Here is a 14,660-nt window from a genome sequence, read left to right as displayed (position 1 = left end):
CACATCCCCAGTCCTTTTTTTTTTTTTTTTTTTTTTTTTGAGATAGGGTCTCACTAAGTTGCTTAGGGCCTCCCTAAGTTGCTAAGTTGCTAAGGCTGGCCTGCAACTTGCAATTCTCCTGTCTCAGCCTCTTAAGTTGTAGATAGCAGCAATTATTATTTTTTTTATATCTTTGCATTCTTGCTCATTTATTTTTCTTTTGAGAGAAATTTATAACTTAAGAATTGCTAGATAAAGCATATGCAGTCTCTCAACTTTATTTCTTCGTGCAGTTTTAGTTTAATAGAAAACTTGAGTAGAAAATACAGAGTTCTCATATACAGCCCTCTCCCAGCTAATAGTCTCCTCTGTTGCATTAGTATGATACATTTGTGGTTACAACAGATGATTGCTACACTACTAACTAAAGGCCATAGTTTATGTTAGGGTTTATTCTTTGTATTATTCAGTTCTTTGAGTTTTGACTAATGTATAGTGTTATGTATTCACCATTAAAGCATCATGCAGAATAGTTTCATTGTCCTAAAAATTCCCTAAGCTCTACCTATTCAACCCCCACAACGTGTAGTTTTTAAGGTTTTTGAGGTCTATAACCAAATTAATTTTCAAGATGTTCCAAATACCAGTAGGGTGTGGGAGTTTGTATTTTAGCATATCATCAACAACATGGGGATAATCATTTTTATTTTTAATTTGAGGGAAATTGACATCTCATGTGTATAAGAATAATACCAATAGGATATCAATGTGTTCAGCCTTTACACAACAGGTAAATGACATTGATTATAATGAAAGACTTACTAGCAATCAGCATAAGAAAAAAAAAAAAGGGATTTATTGCCCCATGCATCTGGATGCTGACCTCAGGGTCGACTTGATTAAAAAACTCAAATGAGCTGTATGTCCCTTATTCCCCTTCTATAGGCTTCTGAGGCAGGCTTTTTTTTTCCAAGGAGGGAGATACAGTTGTAGATAGTTCTAGGCCTGTATCATTTCAGCTATGGAGGACTAGAGGAAAGAGAAATCTTTGCTACTTGATTTAATACTACATTCATCAGAGCTCATTTTAATACCATTCTAAAAACCCAAATTAAGTTAGTTTAAGCAAAAAAAAAAAAAAAGTGAATATATTGACTCATATAATCATGCAACTAAAAAATTTATGGGGGCAGTCCTTCCTTCAAGAATAGTTAGATGTGTTCATTAGAGAATGAACAATTTATAATGAAGAAAATGAATTTAAAAAGTTAAGCATAGTTTGGTTTAATTTTTTCTTGGTTTTAAGATATTTTTCTGAGATTACGATGATCACTTAAAATAATTTTGAACAAATAAGATATTTTTTACTCACTGAAATAGCTTATTTCTTATGAATATGCTTCATTGCTGGCACCACTTACCCAAATTTTTTTTTAATTCTTAGCTCTTCAAAGTCAACAAGGAGAATAATTTTCTTTTTAAGTAATAAATGATCTGTGAATTATTAAAAAAAGAATAGTTAGTACTAGGGGGACAAACAGTGCCATAATAACTTGCTTTTATCTTTTGTGCTGCCCTCCTCTTGATTGGCTTCACTCTCAGGCAAACTTTCTCTGCCTGTTGGCAGATGGTTCCTGGCAGCTCCAGGCTTAAATGACTCAGCAGCAGTTTCATGAGTCTCCAAGGGAGTACCTCAGTTCTGATAACTCCAGCAAAAGTTCTGGGGAAAACTTTGGTTGGCCCGTCTTCCTGTTTATCCCCGAAATACCCATTGCACCAGAGGGATGAAATAATCTGCTCAGTTAAGACTGGGTTGTGTGTTACCCACACACAGAGGTGGGAATTAGCCCTTCCCAAATCACAAGGACTAACAGGGGAGGAAGAGAGTAAAAAACGAAAAAAGAGAGTAGATATTGTACCAACAGAAAGAATAGATAACTATTACAAACATCTGTTCTTGTAATACAAGTATCAGCCCTCCCATAAGCACATGTTTGGAGTGTGGGAGTAAAGATATTTTCTAGCAAAAGAGAAGGAATAATGCATAGATAAAAGCAACAAATGTCTACTAAATCATTGTTTTAATTTGCATTCACTAATAAAAATTAATTCATATATTTCTTGTCCACTTATTTGTTCTTTGATAAGTTACCTGTCTATTTTGCTTTAGGGCAGTTCTTTTAGTTGTTCACAAAAGTTCCTATGATATTGATCTTAACCTTTTTCTATGATACATGCTGGGAATATTTTTTCTAGTTTGTGAAATCTTTTTTTGTCTTTTGTTTTTGGTACTGGGGATTTAACCCAGGGGAGCTTTGCTATTGAGCTACACCCCTAGCACTTCTAAATTTTTTAAAATTTTGAGACAGTGTTGCTGATGACCTGGTTAATTTGCTGAGGCTGACCTCAAACTTGCCATCCTCCTGCTCAGCCTCCTGAGTCACAGGGCATACAGGTGTGCACCATCATGCCCAGTCATCAATTGTGTTTCTTAACTTTTTCATGTACATTTTTACACAATAATACAATTAAAATTGCACATAGATTCATGCAATCTTTATGCTTTTATCATCCTACTCTAACATGAAATAGTTTTACATCTTATTTACTGATTTAACTTCTGTGGTCCAACTTCCTCATCTGTAAAGTGGGCCATAACTTTTTCCCTATCCCTATCACATGTTCATGACTGTCAAAGAGATCAATTTATTTCAAAGTATAGATATCAAGCTAATGGGTAGGAAATATTAGACTAATGCTCTGAGTGCAGGCTGTCAGAAAATATTTAATGGTATTTCATAGAGAATACCATGAATGATCCATTTGCAACTTGAAGTTACTCTTAATGCCAAATAGAGCAGAATAAACCCCTTCTTTCTTGCCCTAGCCAAGCAGGTCAGGCAGCTGGCGGAGGAGATTCCTGTGGCTAACAAAGAACATAGAGGCCAGTCAGAGTCTGCCAGAGAGAGTGATAAAGGACAAATCAAAGCCTGCCCCAGGTTGAACAAGAAAGTAGGAAGCCAGTATTTTCTTGAGTGTTAAGTACTGGTGATAAAGACTTGACACTTTAAACGAACTTCAAAGCAAAACAAAACAAAAAAGTGAAAATAAACAAATGAACTTGGAGCAGTTCCACAGATATAGATTAAGACTTCCTGTATGTGGAATTAGAATTTTGACCCAAGATGTATCCTCACACAATCTGGTTATGATACATAGATGAAGATCAGTATCCTGGTAGAACAGATTCAATATAGAATGAGAAAAGAAATCTCCAAGGGATTCATAATTCATCATGAGGAAGAACTGGAAATTGATATAAGACCGCCCCCACCCGGCTATGTACCACTGGTAATTTATCATATATATCTTTTTGTGTGTGTGTGTGCTGGGATTGTGTGTACCAGACAAGCACTCTACCACCGAACTACACCGTTAGCCCCACATGTATTTATTTTTAAACACAAACACACCCCCTCACAAAAGGACGAGCTTGGCTATGTCCATCAGTTCTTTTGTCACCTTCACAAAGAATTTTTACAGGTTTTGTATAATTCAAGTATCATCTTCCAAGCCTACATAATAGTTTGACAAATCATCTATTTTTTTTATGAAAAAAATGGGGGGAGGTATTTAGATATTTTTTGAATACTGTTTTGTTGAAAACTGTTCAGAAATTTTTTTTAGTGACTTATTTATTTTGCAGGTGTGGAAGTGATCTAAGTTGGCAATGAAGGCCAAATGGATATTTTATAAATGGGATATATTCATATGGAAGCTGAAATCTTCAGTGAACATTTTATACATTTTATCCTTTTTTTTTCTCAGAAGTTTGAGAACGTTGAACTTGGTTACCACTCCTCGTTCTATTTAATTAGTATACTTGACACAGTTCTCTATGCCTGAGCCTGTATAACCGAGTGTCTGTTGATTTTTCTTAAAAAGTAGACTTTGCAGGCAACCCTATCAGGTTCCCTCTTGCCCTATGGGAGCTCTGTCTCTTTTCTCTTCATTTGATTAAATCCTATTCTTTTATGCTTATTCTTGGAAAAAAAAGCAGACTTTGCATAAAAATAGTTCATTTAGGAGATATAGCTTACACTACTAGGAAAGTAATAAAGGGAAGAGAATGCATCCCCTAGAGAATGTACTCCTTTTTTTTTTTTTTTTACGGTGCTGGGGATCAAACCCAGGGCTTTGTGTTTGCAAGGCAAGCACTCTAACGGCTGAGCTATCTCCCCAGCCCGAGAATGTACTTCTAAGCCAGCCACCATGAGCAGTTTCCATGGGACAATTCTGGGAAACTGTGCAAAACATACACGTCAAAATTGTCCTACCTTTGGGGTTGGGGTGTAGCCCAGAGGCAGAGCACTTGCCTACATGTGCAAAGCCCTGGGTTCAAACCCTAGCAACACAAAAAATAAATAAATAAAATTGTCTTACCTTGGTCTTTATATATCATCTTTTGGGAATCATTATTTGAAATGCTTTTGGTCTTTTATGAGCTGAGGGAGTATGGTTTTTTCACAGTTCTGGGATAAAGAGCTCAAAGCATAGAGCTTGAGGTTCAGACTTTGAGAAGTGGGTTAAGCATGGAGGGGATAGAACAGCCTTACTAGAAAAAGAAATCACATAACTGATCAGACTGATTTTTGTATCAATGTATAATTTTCAGTCCCAAATGAATACAGTTGGTAGTCTCACAATGATTCCCTCATGAGCTAATATATCTACCCTTAAATTTAAAGGACACAGTTGATATTACCTTCCTCTATAAAGATTTAATTTTCTTGTCAGCAGAGTAGTTTCAGGTCATCTTTCAGTATCAGGAATTGAGATCATTCTAGACTTTTTCAGGCTTCGCATGGGTTGATCTATCTCTAGTTTGCCCTCATTCCTCAATTGTCTTTGGGAATATCAATAGGAAGCGGAGGAGCATATCAGGGTCTCTCTTCCTTGGTAGGTCATAAATTACAAATTTTTCTACCCAATACCATGAAACTACTCAAAGTTTATCTTTTTAGTCTCTTAGAAGATGATTTCTGCTTGGTTCCTTGCCTTTTTACCATTACACTGTTTAAGATTTTTTAAAGAAAAATCTAATTTTATTAAACATAAAAATTCAAGAAAGATTACTGCATAAGACAGCAGATCAAAAGCAATGGCATATATATATATAATGGTACACACAGACACGTACATATATTGCATTTACTAAATATATCAATTAGACATATCAACTCATCAATGCTTAAAATAACAAAGTAAATATTTGTCCCTAAGCTGTTTCTATAATTTGTGACTATGAAATGGGAAAACTTCTCAGCATATCTATCCACCAAGACTTATTTCTGATAGAAAATTTCATACGCTGTCATTGATACATATCATTTTGGAATGTAAAACACATACAAACCTCTATCTTAGGTCCTCTTCTGCTTTGCCTACTTTATTATCTCTTTCCCCAACTCAGCTAAGACTCCAGTGTTCATTCTTCTCTGAGCAAGATCAACTTAGTCAAAATAGGATGTAGAAATCTGGATGGCTCTCAGGTAGAGGAAAATATCTTCAGTAATATTTTCAATTCTATATTTACTCTTCCTTTAGACAGCTACCTAATAATATCTAAGATGTCATAATAAAAAATACGCACTCAAAAGAGATGAGGAAAAGCATTTTGGACTATCAATATTCACCTTAGTCCTAAAGGTTTCCCCGTCTCAATGAGTGTGTGCATTATAACTTTAAGTTTCTGACTATAAATACATATAACATTTAATACAGCACCCAGAAACTTATGGTAATCACCATATAATTTCCAAAGCAATATGTTAGGTGGGGGAAGAGAAGGAAGAAAAATCAAGAAAATATGACAACTTACACAAAAATGTGTCCATGAAATACTTTTTAAAAATGCATAAATTAAATCTTAAATGATATTTTGCCCCATGAACATTTCCTCAGTTTTAGTGTTCATAAAAGATATAATGTATACCTCTAGGAAAGGAAATTATTTTCTTTACCTATAAAATTGTTAAAAGTGCCAGTGCCAGGTTGAACTTTCCAAAAGGACTCATAGTTCATATTTTCAGGAATCAGGAAACTAAGTCTTTTGACTCATTTAGTCCCTATTGGATCCACTGATTTTAAGAATTTGACCTTGAATCGATGTGCTATGGTAAAACTGCTTCTTTTTCTACATATGGATGTGAAAAGTAATCAGAGAAACTAAAGATCTGAATCTGCTTGGGTGGGTTTTATGCAAAGATCATGTTGTTAGTCCAAACAACCCTTCCAGGCATTTAAAAAATAATCTTAATCTATATTTTACAATCTACCACTGGAGCAGATAATGTTTTTTTAAAGCAGTTTTTAGTTGTAGATGGACACAGTATCTTTTTTCTTTAATTTATTTTTATTGTAAACCAATGGGATACATGTTGTTTCTCTGTACATGGAGTAACAGCATACCATTTGCGTAATCATACATTTACATAGGGTAATGATGTTTGATTCATTCCATTATTTTTTCATTCCCCCAACCCCTCCCACCTCTCTTTTCCCTCTATACAGTCCCTCCTTCCTCCATTCTTGCCCCCCTCGCACCCCCCATTATGTGTCATCATCCGCTTATCAGTGAGATCATTCCTCTTTTGGATTTTTGAGATTGGCTTATCTCAGGATGATATTCTCCAATTTCATCCATTTGCCTGCAAATGCCATAATTTTATCATTCTTTATGGCGGAGTAATATTCCATTGTATATATATGCCACAGTTTATCCATTCATCAATTGAAGGACATCTAGGTTGGTTCCACAATCTGGCTATGGTGAGTTGAGCAGCTATGAACATTGATGTGGCTGTATCTCTGTAGTATGCTGATTTTAAGTCCTTTGGGTATAGGCCAAGGAGTGGGATAGCTGGGTCAAATGGTGGTTCCATTCCAAGCTTTCTGAGGAATCTCCATACTGCTTTCCAGAGTGGCTGCACTAATTTGCAACCCCACCAGCAATGTATGAGTGTACCTTTTTCCCCACATCCTCGCCAACACCTATTGTTGCTTGTGTTCTTGATAATAGCCATTCTATATCATGTTAAGTGAGATAAGCCAATCTCAAAAATCCAAAAGAGGAATGATCTCACTGATAAGCGGATGATGACACTTAATGGGGGGTGGGAATGGGACAAGATTGGAGGAAGGAAGGACTGTATAGAGGGAAAAGAGAGGTGGGAGGGGTGGGGGGGAAGGAAAAAATAATGGAATGAATCAAACATCATTACTCTATGTAAATTTATGAATATGCAAATGGTATGCTGTTACTCTATGTACAAACAGAAACAACATGTATCCCATTTGTTTACAATAAAAATAAATTTTAAAAAATAGCCATTCTAATTGGGGTGAGATGGAATCTTAGGGTAGTTTTGATTTGCATTTCTCTTATTACTAGAGATGTTGTACATTTTTTCATATATCTGTTGATTGCTTGTACATCTTCTGTGAAGTGTCTGTTCATTTCCTTAGCCCATTTGTTGATTGGGTTATTTGTATTCTTTGTGTAGATTTTTTTGAGTTCTTTATATATTCTGGAGATTAGTGCTCTATCTGAAGTATGAGTGGCAAAGATATTCTCCCACTCTGTAGGCTCTCTCTTTGCATTGCTGATAGTTTCCTTTGCTGAGAGAAAGCTATTTAGTTTGAATCTATCCCAGTTATTGATTCTTGCTTTTATTTCTTGTGCTATGGGAGTCCTGTTGAGGAAGTCTGGTCCTAAGCCGACATGTTGAAGATCTGGACCTACTTTTTCTTCTATAATTTGCAGGGTCTCTGGTCTGATTCCGAGGTCCTTAATCCATTTTGAGTTTAGTTTCGTGCATGGTGAGAGATATGGGTTTAATTTCATTCTGTTGCATATGGATTTCCAATTCTCCCAGCACCATTTGTTGAAGAGGCTATCTTTTCTCCATTGCATATTTTTGGCCCCTTTGTCTAGTATGAGAAAATTGTATTTATTTGGGTTTGTTTCCATGTTCTCTATTATGTACCATTGATCTACCTGTCTATTTTGGTGCCAATACCATGCCATTTTTGTTACTATTGCTTTGTAGTATAGTTGAAGTTCTGGTATTGCAATACACCCTGTTTCATTCTTACTGCTAAGGATTGCTTTAGTTATTCTGGGTTTCTTATTCTTCCAGATGAATTTCATGATTGCTTGCTCTATTTCTGTAAGGTATGTCATTGGGATTTTAATTGGAATTGCATTGAATCTGTATAGCACTTTTGGTAGTATGGCCATTTTGACAATATTAATTCTTCCTATCCAAGAACTTGGGAGATCTTTCCATCTTCTAAGGTCCTCCTCAATTTCTTTCTTCAATGTTTTGTAGTTTTCATTGTAGAGATGTTTTACCTCTTTGGTTAGATTGATTCCCAAGTATTTTATTTTTTTTTGAGGCTATTGCAAATGGAGTTGTTTTCCTCATTTCCCTTTCAGTTGTTTCGTCGCTTGCGTATAAAAATGCTTTAGATTTATGCATGTTGATTTTATAGCCTGCTGTTTTGCTGAATTCATTGATGAGATCTAGAAGTATTCTGGAGGAGGTTTTGGATCCTCTAAATATAGAATCATGTCATCCACAAAGAGTGACAGCTTATTCCTATTCGTATCCCTTTTATTTCTTTGGTCTGCCTAATTGCTCTGGCTAGAGTTTTGAGGACAATGTTGAAGAGAAGAAAGAGGACATCCCTGTCTTGTTCCTGTTTTTAAAGGGAATGGTTTCAGTTTTTCTCCATTAAGAATGATGTTGGGGGCTGGGGAAATAGCTCAGCTGGTAGAGTGCTTGCCTCGCAATCACAAGGCCCTGAGTTCGATCCCCAGCACTGCAAAAAAAAAAAAAAAAAAAAAAAAAAAAAAAAGTTCTAGATAATAGAAAGGGTGAGAGTGTAATCAAAAGAAATTGGATGTTAGCATGCAAAAAAGGGAGAAAGAATCTCTGAGAGAACAGGTAAACAAAAGGAAAAGAGCAAGAAAAGTAAAGAAATAAAAACTTAAATTTTTTCAATAAGGAGAGAAAAGAAAATCTACAGTATAACAGTCATATACTAATGAAACCTCCCAGTCTTCAGTAGCCTGATGCATGAGAGGTACCTGACAATGAGCTTCAAGCCTCCAGCAGGCGTCTCAGGATAGGATTTGCCCCACCTAAAGATCATTGCAATGGCTTCCAGGATTATCCAAGATGGCCACTCTGGCTTCTAAATGTGTTGGCAAATGGGGAGCTGCAGCTCAGGGTGTGGACGTGGTCAGCAGGAGGTCCTGGAGGCGGGATGTGGTTGGTCAGGCAGGGGTCCTGGAGGTCTGGTGTGTTTGGTGTGGTTGTGGGATCCTGGAGGCCGGTTGCAATCAGTCCAGTCTGGGGTCCTGGTGATAGGGCGCAGTCAGTTGGTCTGGGGGTCCTGGTGGCAGGGAGCAGTCAGTTGATGTGAGGGCCCCAGAGGCAGGGAGTGATCGGTTGGGCTGAGGGATCCTGGAGAAGGGGCTCAGCCAGTCCGGCCAGGGGTCCTATGGGGCCTGGCTGTTGTTTCAAAATGGTGGCAGCCATGTGTAATCAAACCAGCAGATACTGTAACAGTGAACTTCCAGGCAACAGCAGGCAGCTGGTGCTCCACTGGCGGTTGGCCATCAGTTTGCTGACTGTTGTCGGAGGATCGGGAGGTGAACCTCGTGTGTTGGGTGATGGATAGGTGTAAGGCAGGTGATGGACCGGCCAGAGGCAGGCAAATGGCAGATGATAGGCGCCTGACAGTGAGCAATCTGCACTCAAAAAAGGCGTCGATATGCTGGCAGACTGCAGGTCATCACAGCAGACAAATGGGGTAAACAGCAGGGAATCAATAAGCAGCAAAAACTGCCTCACCGAGAAACAGATATCCTCTGCTTGAAACCGGAGTTATGGAGCGACAAGGAACGCAGCCTCCCTGTAGTCCACCATCTTGGATCTCGACCCAGATAATATTTTTAAAATAGATTTTAATCCTGCCCTGGTCTTTAAGCAAAAACTCATGGCTATTACAAAAACCTTTTTCCTTCCACCTCACAATACACGATAGTAACATTAATGAAGAACACAAGCTGGTATCTTTCACACGATATAACAGTGTCATTTGGTCAATATTTTCTCTTTTATTCTTTTTTTTTTTTTTTTTTTTGGTAGCCAGGATTGAACCAAGGGCACGTAACCACTGAGACACATCCCCAGTCATTTTTTATATTTTATTTAGAAACAGGATCTCACAGAGTTGCTTAGGGCCTCACTAAATTGCTAAGACTGGCTTTGAACTTGTGATCCTCCTACCTCAGCTTCCAGAGTGTCTGGGATTACAGGTGTGTGCCACTGCGTCTGGCTTCTTTTATTCTTGAAGCTGAATTTCAATCTAGAAGTTAATTAAGCAGATTGCTAGCTTCATTAGGTATCTCATCCCAGTCTTCTAAATCAGTATACTCATCAAAATAACTTCCAGTCCACTTTATATAATGAATTCCCTGAACGGTGTGTCTGAGCCTTTGTATGATGTAAGAAGCTTTCTGTTCAGTCTTCTCTAAAAAATCTGAGTCATAAGTACACCATTGGGTCTGGGGATATAGCTCAGTTGGTAGAGTGCTTGCCTCACATTCATAAGGCCCTGGGTTCAATCCCCAGCACCCTCCCCCCCCTCAAAAAAAAGTACACCCTTGTATATTACTTGTTAATTTAGGAGTGTTAGAATTTAGACCCTTGACTCTCTCACAGAATTTCCTCAAGTCTTGTGTTGAGACTTCTTATGGTACATAATACTGATTTGCCCAAAGTTTTGGTAGTCTGAATGGTTTCCCTGGATTCCCCAAATTGTCATAATTTGAGCCAAAGCGGTTAAATCATCACTTACTTTATAAAATGGATATCATCCACTAAGCAAAGAAAGAAATATGATCCCTGTAGACCACATGTCAATTGCAGTAGTTTGGGCGCTTTGTCAGTAAGTCCGGTATTCCAAATCCTGGTGTACCTGTCCTAGGCCAACCTGCTGACCCCTTAAAAGACAAATATTGAAAACTTTATCTGTCACATAGCAATCACAGGTTAGGTTATCTGGACAAGAACTGGCAGTTTTCTTTATCACACCACTATTTATAACATTTTTTTTTTTTTTTGTAGAAATGATTTTTTTTTTTTTTTTGTTTTTAACTTTCTCAATGTTACATCCACAGTCTTTGACTGCTTTATAAGTTTCACTGCAGGGCTCTCATGTGAAGTGCAGCTATATAAATCGAAATTTCTTTTTCCAAAACCAAAGTTCTGAACAGAGAAGCTTACAGAGCCCTCCCATTTTTCTGTGTTTAATCTGAATTTGTGCATCTGTGTAGGTTATTTTTTTGTTTCTTTGTTTTTTGATAGAAGTTTTTGTGGGGGACTCCTGATCCAGTTCCTTAGGTGCTGGGTCATTTAGTGAATTCCTGTGTGTAGTGATTACATAAGATCTGTTTTGTGAACCATTCTCCTGCTGAGTTTTAGACTGGACAAATTTGAGAAGCTGTTTTGTATCCTGAATTCTTTGGGCTAAACCAAAGTCTACCAAGGGGCATTTTTTTCAAGCACCTATTATATAAAAAATTGCTGGACTTAACATCCTGGTGAACAATACCAAACTGATGAATGTGTTAAAAACTTTGAACAGATTAAACATATATTCCCATCTTTCTTAAAAGAAAGAGAATTCAAAATGTTCAAAAATGACTCTTGCTCCAGATATGGCATAGAGACAACCACATGATCATTTTTTTCTAAAGCAGTATTTAACTCCCATGACATTGTCTTGCTCCCAGCCACTGTTGGATATTGCAGTTCAGCTTCAGTTCTTACAGGATGACTTGTTAGAATTAAGTGTTTTAGAGCAGTTTTCTCTTCAGGTCCTACCTGTAACTGTGCCGTGGCCTAACAGAGCTGAAAGTGTCTTCTGCAATTTTGTTCTTAATTTTAAACACATTACCAAGCTGTGGTACAGCTTCTCAATATCTTTGTAAACAGTTTCAAATAATTTAGTCCATGGTTGGCCAGCTCCAATGCTCTGGGTCTGAGGTGAGGCAGAACATCCTGGTGGAAGGGCATGGCAGAGGTAATCTGCTTAGCTCATGGTGGATGGAAGTAGAGAGAGCACAGTTGAGGATTTTGTAAATGTCTGAAAGGCAAAATCCACATCAACTGTAGGGCTCACCTCTCAAGTCCTGGCTGTGTTTGTTTTCCTGAATTCCTACTTTTGTTTCCCTGACTGCAGGGGATATTTGGGGGCTCTACACTGCCATATATGCTAGAAATTAGCAAGTTAGGTTTTGTGGATTTTATTTTTTCCTTGAAGGATCAGGCAAGATCCTCAGTTGAGACTAAAGGACAGTTTAGTAGGCAAGAGAGTGGAGGTGACATAGGAGTGAAACAGTTTTCAGAGGAAGCAAGAAAAGATTTCTGCTTCAGGTTACCCAGTATTAAACCAACCAGCTGAGGATAATTATTAAAATTGGATAAGAAAACAAAATAAAATTCCAGATGTTTGAAGCCATTGGAAATGAACCAAAGTAGCCAGAAATTAATGTGCTGAGACCTGAGAGAAAGGAAATGTACTGAGCTGAGCTGGACAGTTTATGTTGACTTTTTCCCCAACTCAGGCAATTTTCTGACTTGAAGCATAGAGAGCCTGAACAGTCTTCACTGACTGCCCACTGTATTCAGAACAGAAACTAGACTCTTTATAGTAACCTATAAAGCCTGGCATATGATGGTTTCTCCTTGCCTGGTTTGACAGCCATATTTATGCCACCTTCCCTCATGTTTTAAATAGTTCAGCTGCAGTGGTCTTCTTTCAACTCCTCCTACTTGGAAAACTCAGGCTTTCTCTGTGTTATTCCCTATGCCTGGGTTAAGTTTCCCATCTTTCTTCTTGGCTCATTTCTATTCATCCTTCAGAGACCACCTTCTCAAAGACTTTCCTGACAATCTCTTCATGCCCTAATGCACCCCTAGCTTCTAAACTGGACATCACCTTCTCCCTAGCACCTACATCTACATGTAGGTCACTCTGCAAATATTTGTTAAGTGAGTGAATGAAAGACTGCTCCAGGCTGGTGCAGCAGAGTGGAAAGAACTTTGGCCAGATGTGGTGGCGCATGTCTGTAACCCCAACCTCTAGGGAGGCTGAGGCAGAAGAATCACGAGTTCAAAGCCAGTCTCAGCAATTTAGCAAGGTCCTAAGCAACTCAATGAGACCCTGTCTCTAAATAAAATACAAAAAGGGCTCGGGATGTGTCTCAGTGGTTAAGTGCTCCTGGGTTCAATCCCTGGTGCAAACAAACAACAACAACAAAACCCCACAAAGAAACACTTTGAATTTTATTGCAAAAAGCCAGGCTGTAGGTAAGGTTCTTTTCCTGGGTGATCTTAGCCAATCCCTCAACTGTCCTCAGACTATTTTTTTGTGTCTAGAATAGAGATGATACCTGCTGTACTTAGTCCACAGCGTTTCTGTAAACATCAAATGGGAGCTGGTCTATAAAAGCGTTTTAACAATTATAAAATGCTACCACAAACCTAAGTTAGTGGACTATTCACTGACTGAAAAGGAAAACATGTATAATCCAACAGCAAAATATGTCTTTAAGTGCTGCATTATTGACACTGTGCTACATTCTGTAAGGCCCCCCAAAAGGAAACCCCAACTCTGTCCCATGGATGGACGGCAACCCCAATCAACCGCAGGAGGCGTCACTTGATGCAAACCGCAAGAGGTGTTTATTCCAGCGCGCTGGGACCCAACTCGAGGAGTCGAGTCCCTAGCAGAAAATCTTGTAGGTTTATAAAGGCAGAAACCACACATTGGGAGGGGTCGCACATGAAAGGGAAAAGGGGGACAAAGCTGCCGGGAAATTTCAAAGGGGGTCTGGGTTTGCTGATAACATACAACATGTTTCACAATGTTTTACAACAGGGTGTAGATTCTGGTCAATAGTTTCTGGTAATCATTCTGTTTGATCACTATCTGGCTATCTGGCTCAATTTACCCTTTTATTCTCTGTTTGGGGCTGTTTCTTGGAACAGTTTTAAGGGCTTTGTTCCCATTCCTGGGAGGGTGACCTTAGGGAGTTGAGATGACTGGGAGGGTGACCTTAGGGAGTTAAGATAACTGGGAGGGTGACCTCAGACAGCTTAAAAAAATGTCCATTCTTTCAATTCATCATTATTATCAACCTTTTTTCACGTAAGTAAGGGAAAGGTAAGTAATTCTTTATGAAATCTTTTCATATTGCAAAATGTTTTCTGTTCTTAGGTAAAACTCAGTTTTTTTAAATATAACAATATATCTCTGAAACACATTTTTAAAGGCTAATTTTTAAGGATATAGTAGATGTTATGGTTTAGATGTGGTGTCCCCCAAAAGCTCATGTGCGAGACAATGCAAGAAGGTTCAGAGGAGAAGTGATTGGGTCTTAACCCTATCGGTGAATTAATCCCCTGATAGGGATTAACTGAGTGGTAACTGAAGTGGCAGGGTGTTACTGGAGGAGGTGGATGGGGCGTGGCTTTGGGATGTATGTATTTGACAAATGGGGATCTCTCTGCTTTCTGATTGTCATGTGAGCTGCTTCCCTC

The 14,660-nt window shown here is 38.2% G+C and overlaps 1 pseudogene across 1 annotated transcript; it reads right to left on the bottom strand.

The window, feature by feature from the left end:
* Positions 1 to 10,699: 10,699 nt before the first annotated feature.
* On the bottom strand, positions 10,700 to 11,381 carry LOC306644540 (cell division cycle 7-related protein kinase-like; annotated as a pseudogene). Its single transcript has one exon. The product of its transcript is annotated as a cell division cycle 7-related protein kinase-like (transcript).
* Between the last annotated feature and the right edge of the window lie 3,279 nt (positions 11,382 to 14,660).

Source organism: Sciurus vulgaris, assembly GCF_902686455.1.
Source record: "Sciurus vulgaris genome assembly, chromosome: 14".
In the NCBI taxonomy this organism is placed as follows: Eukaryota; Metazoa; Chordata; class Mammalia; order Rodentia; family Sciuridae; genus Sciurus; species Sciurus vulgaris.
This window is presented reverse-complemented; position numbering and strand designations above follow the sequence as displayed.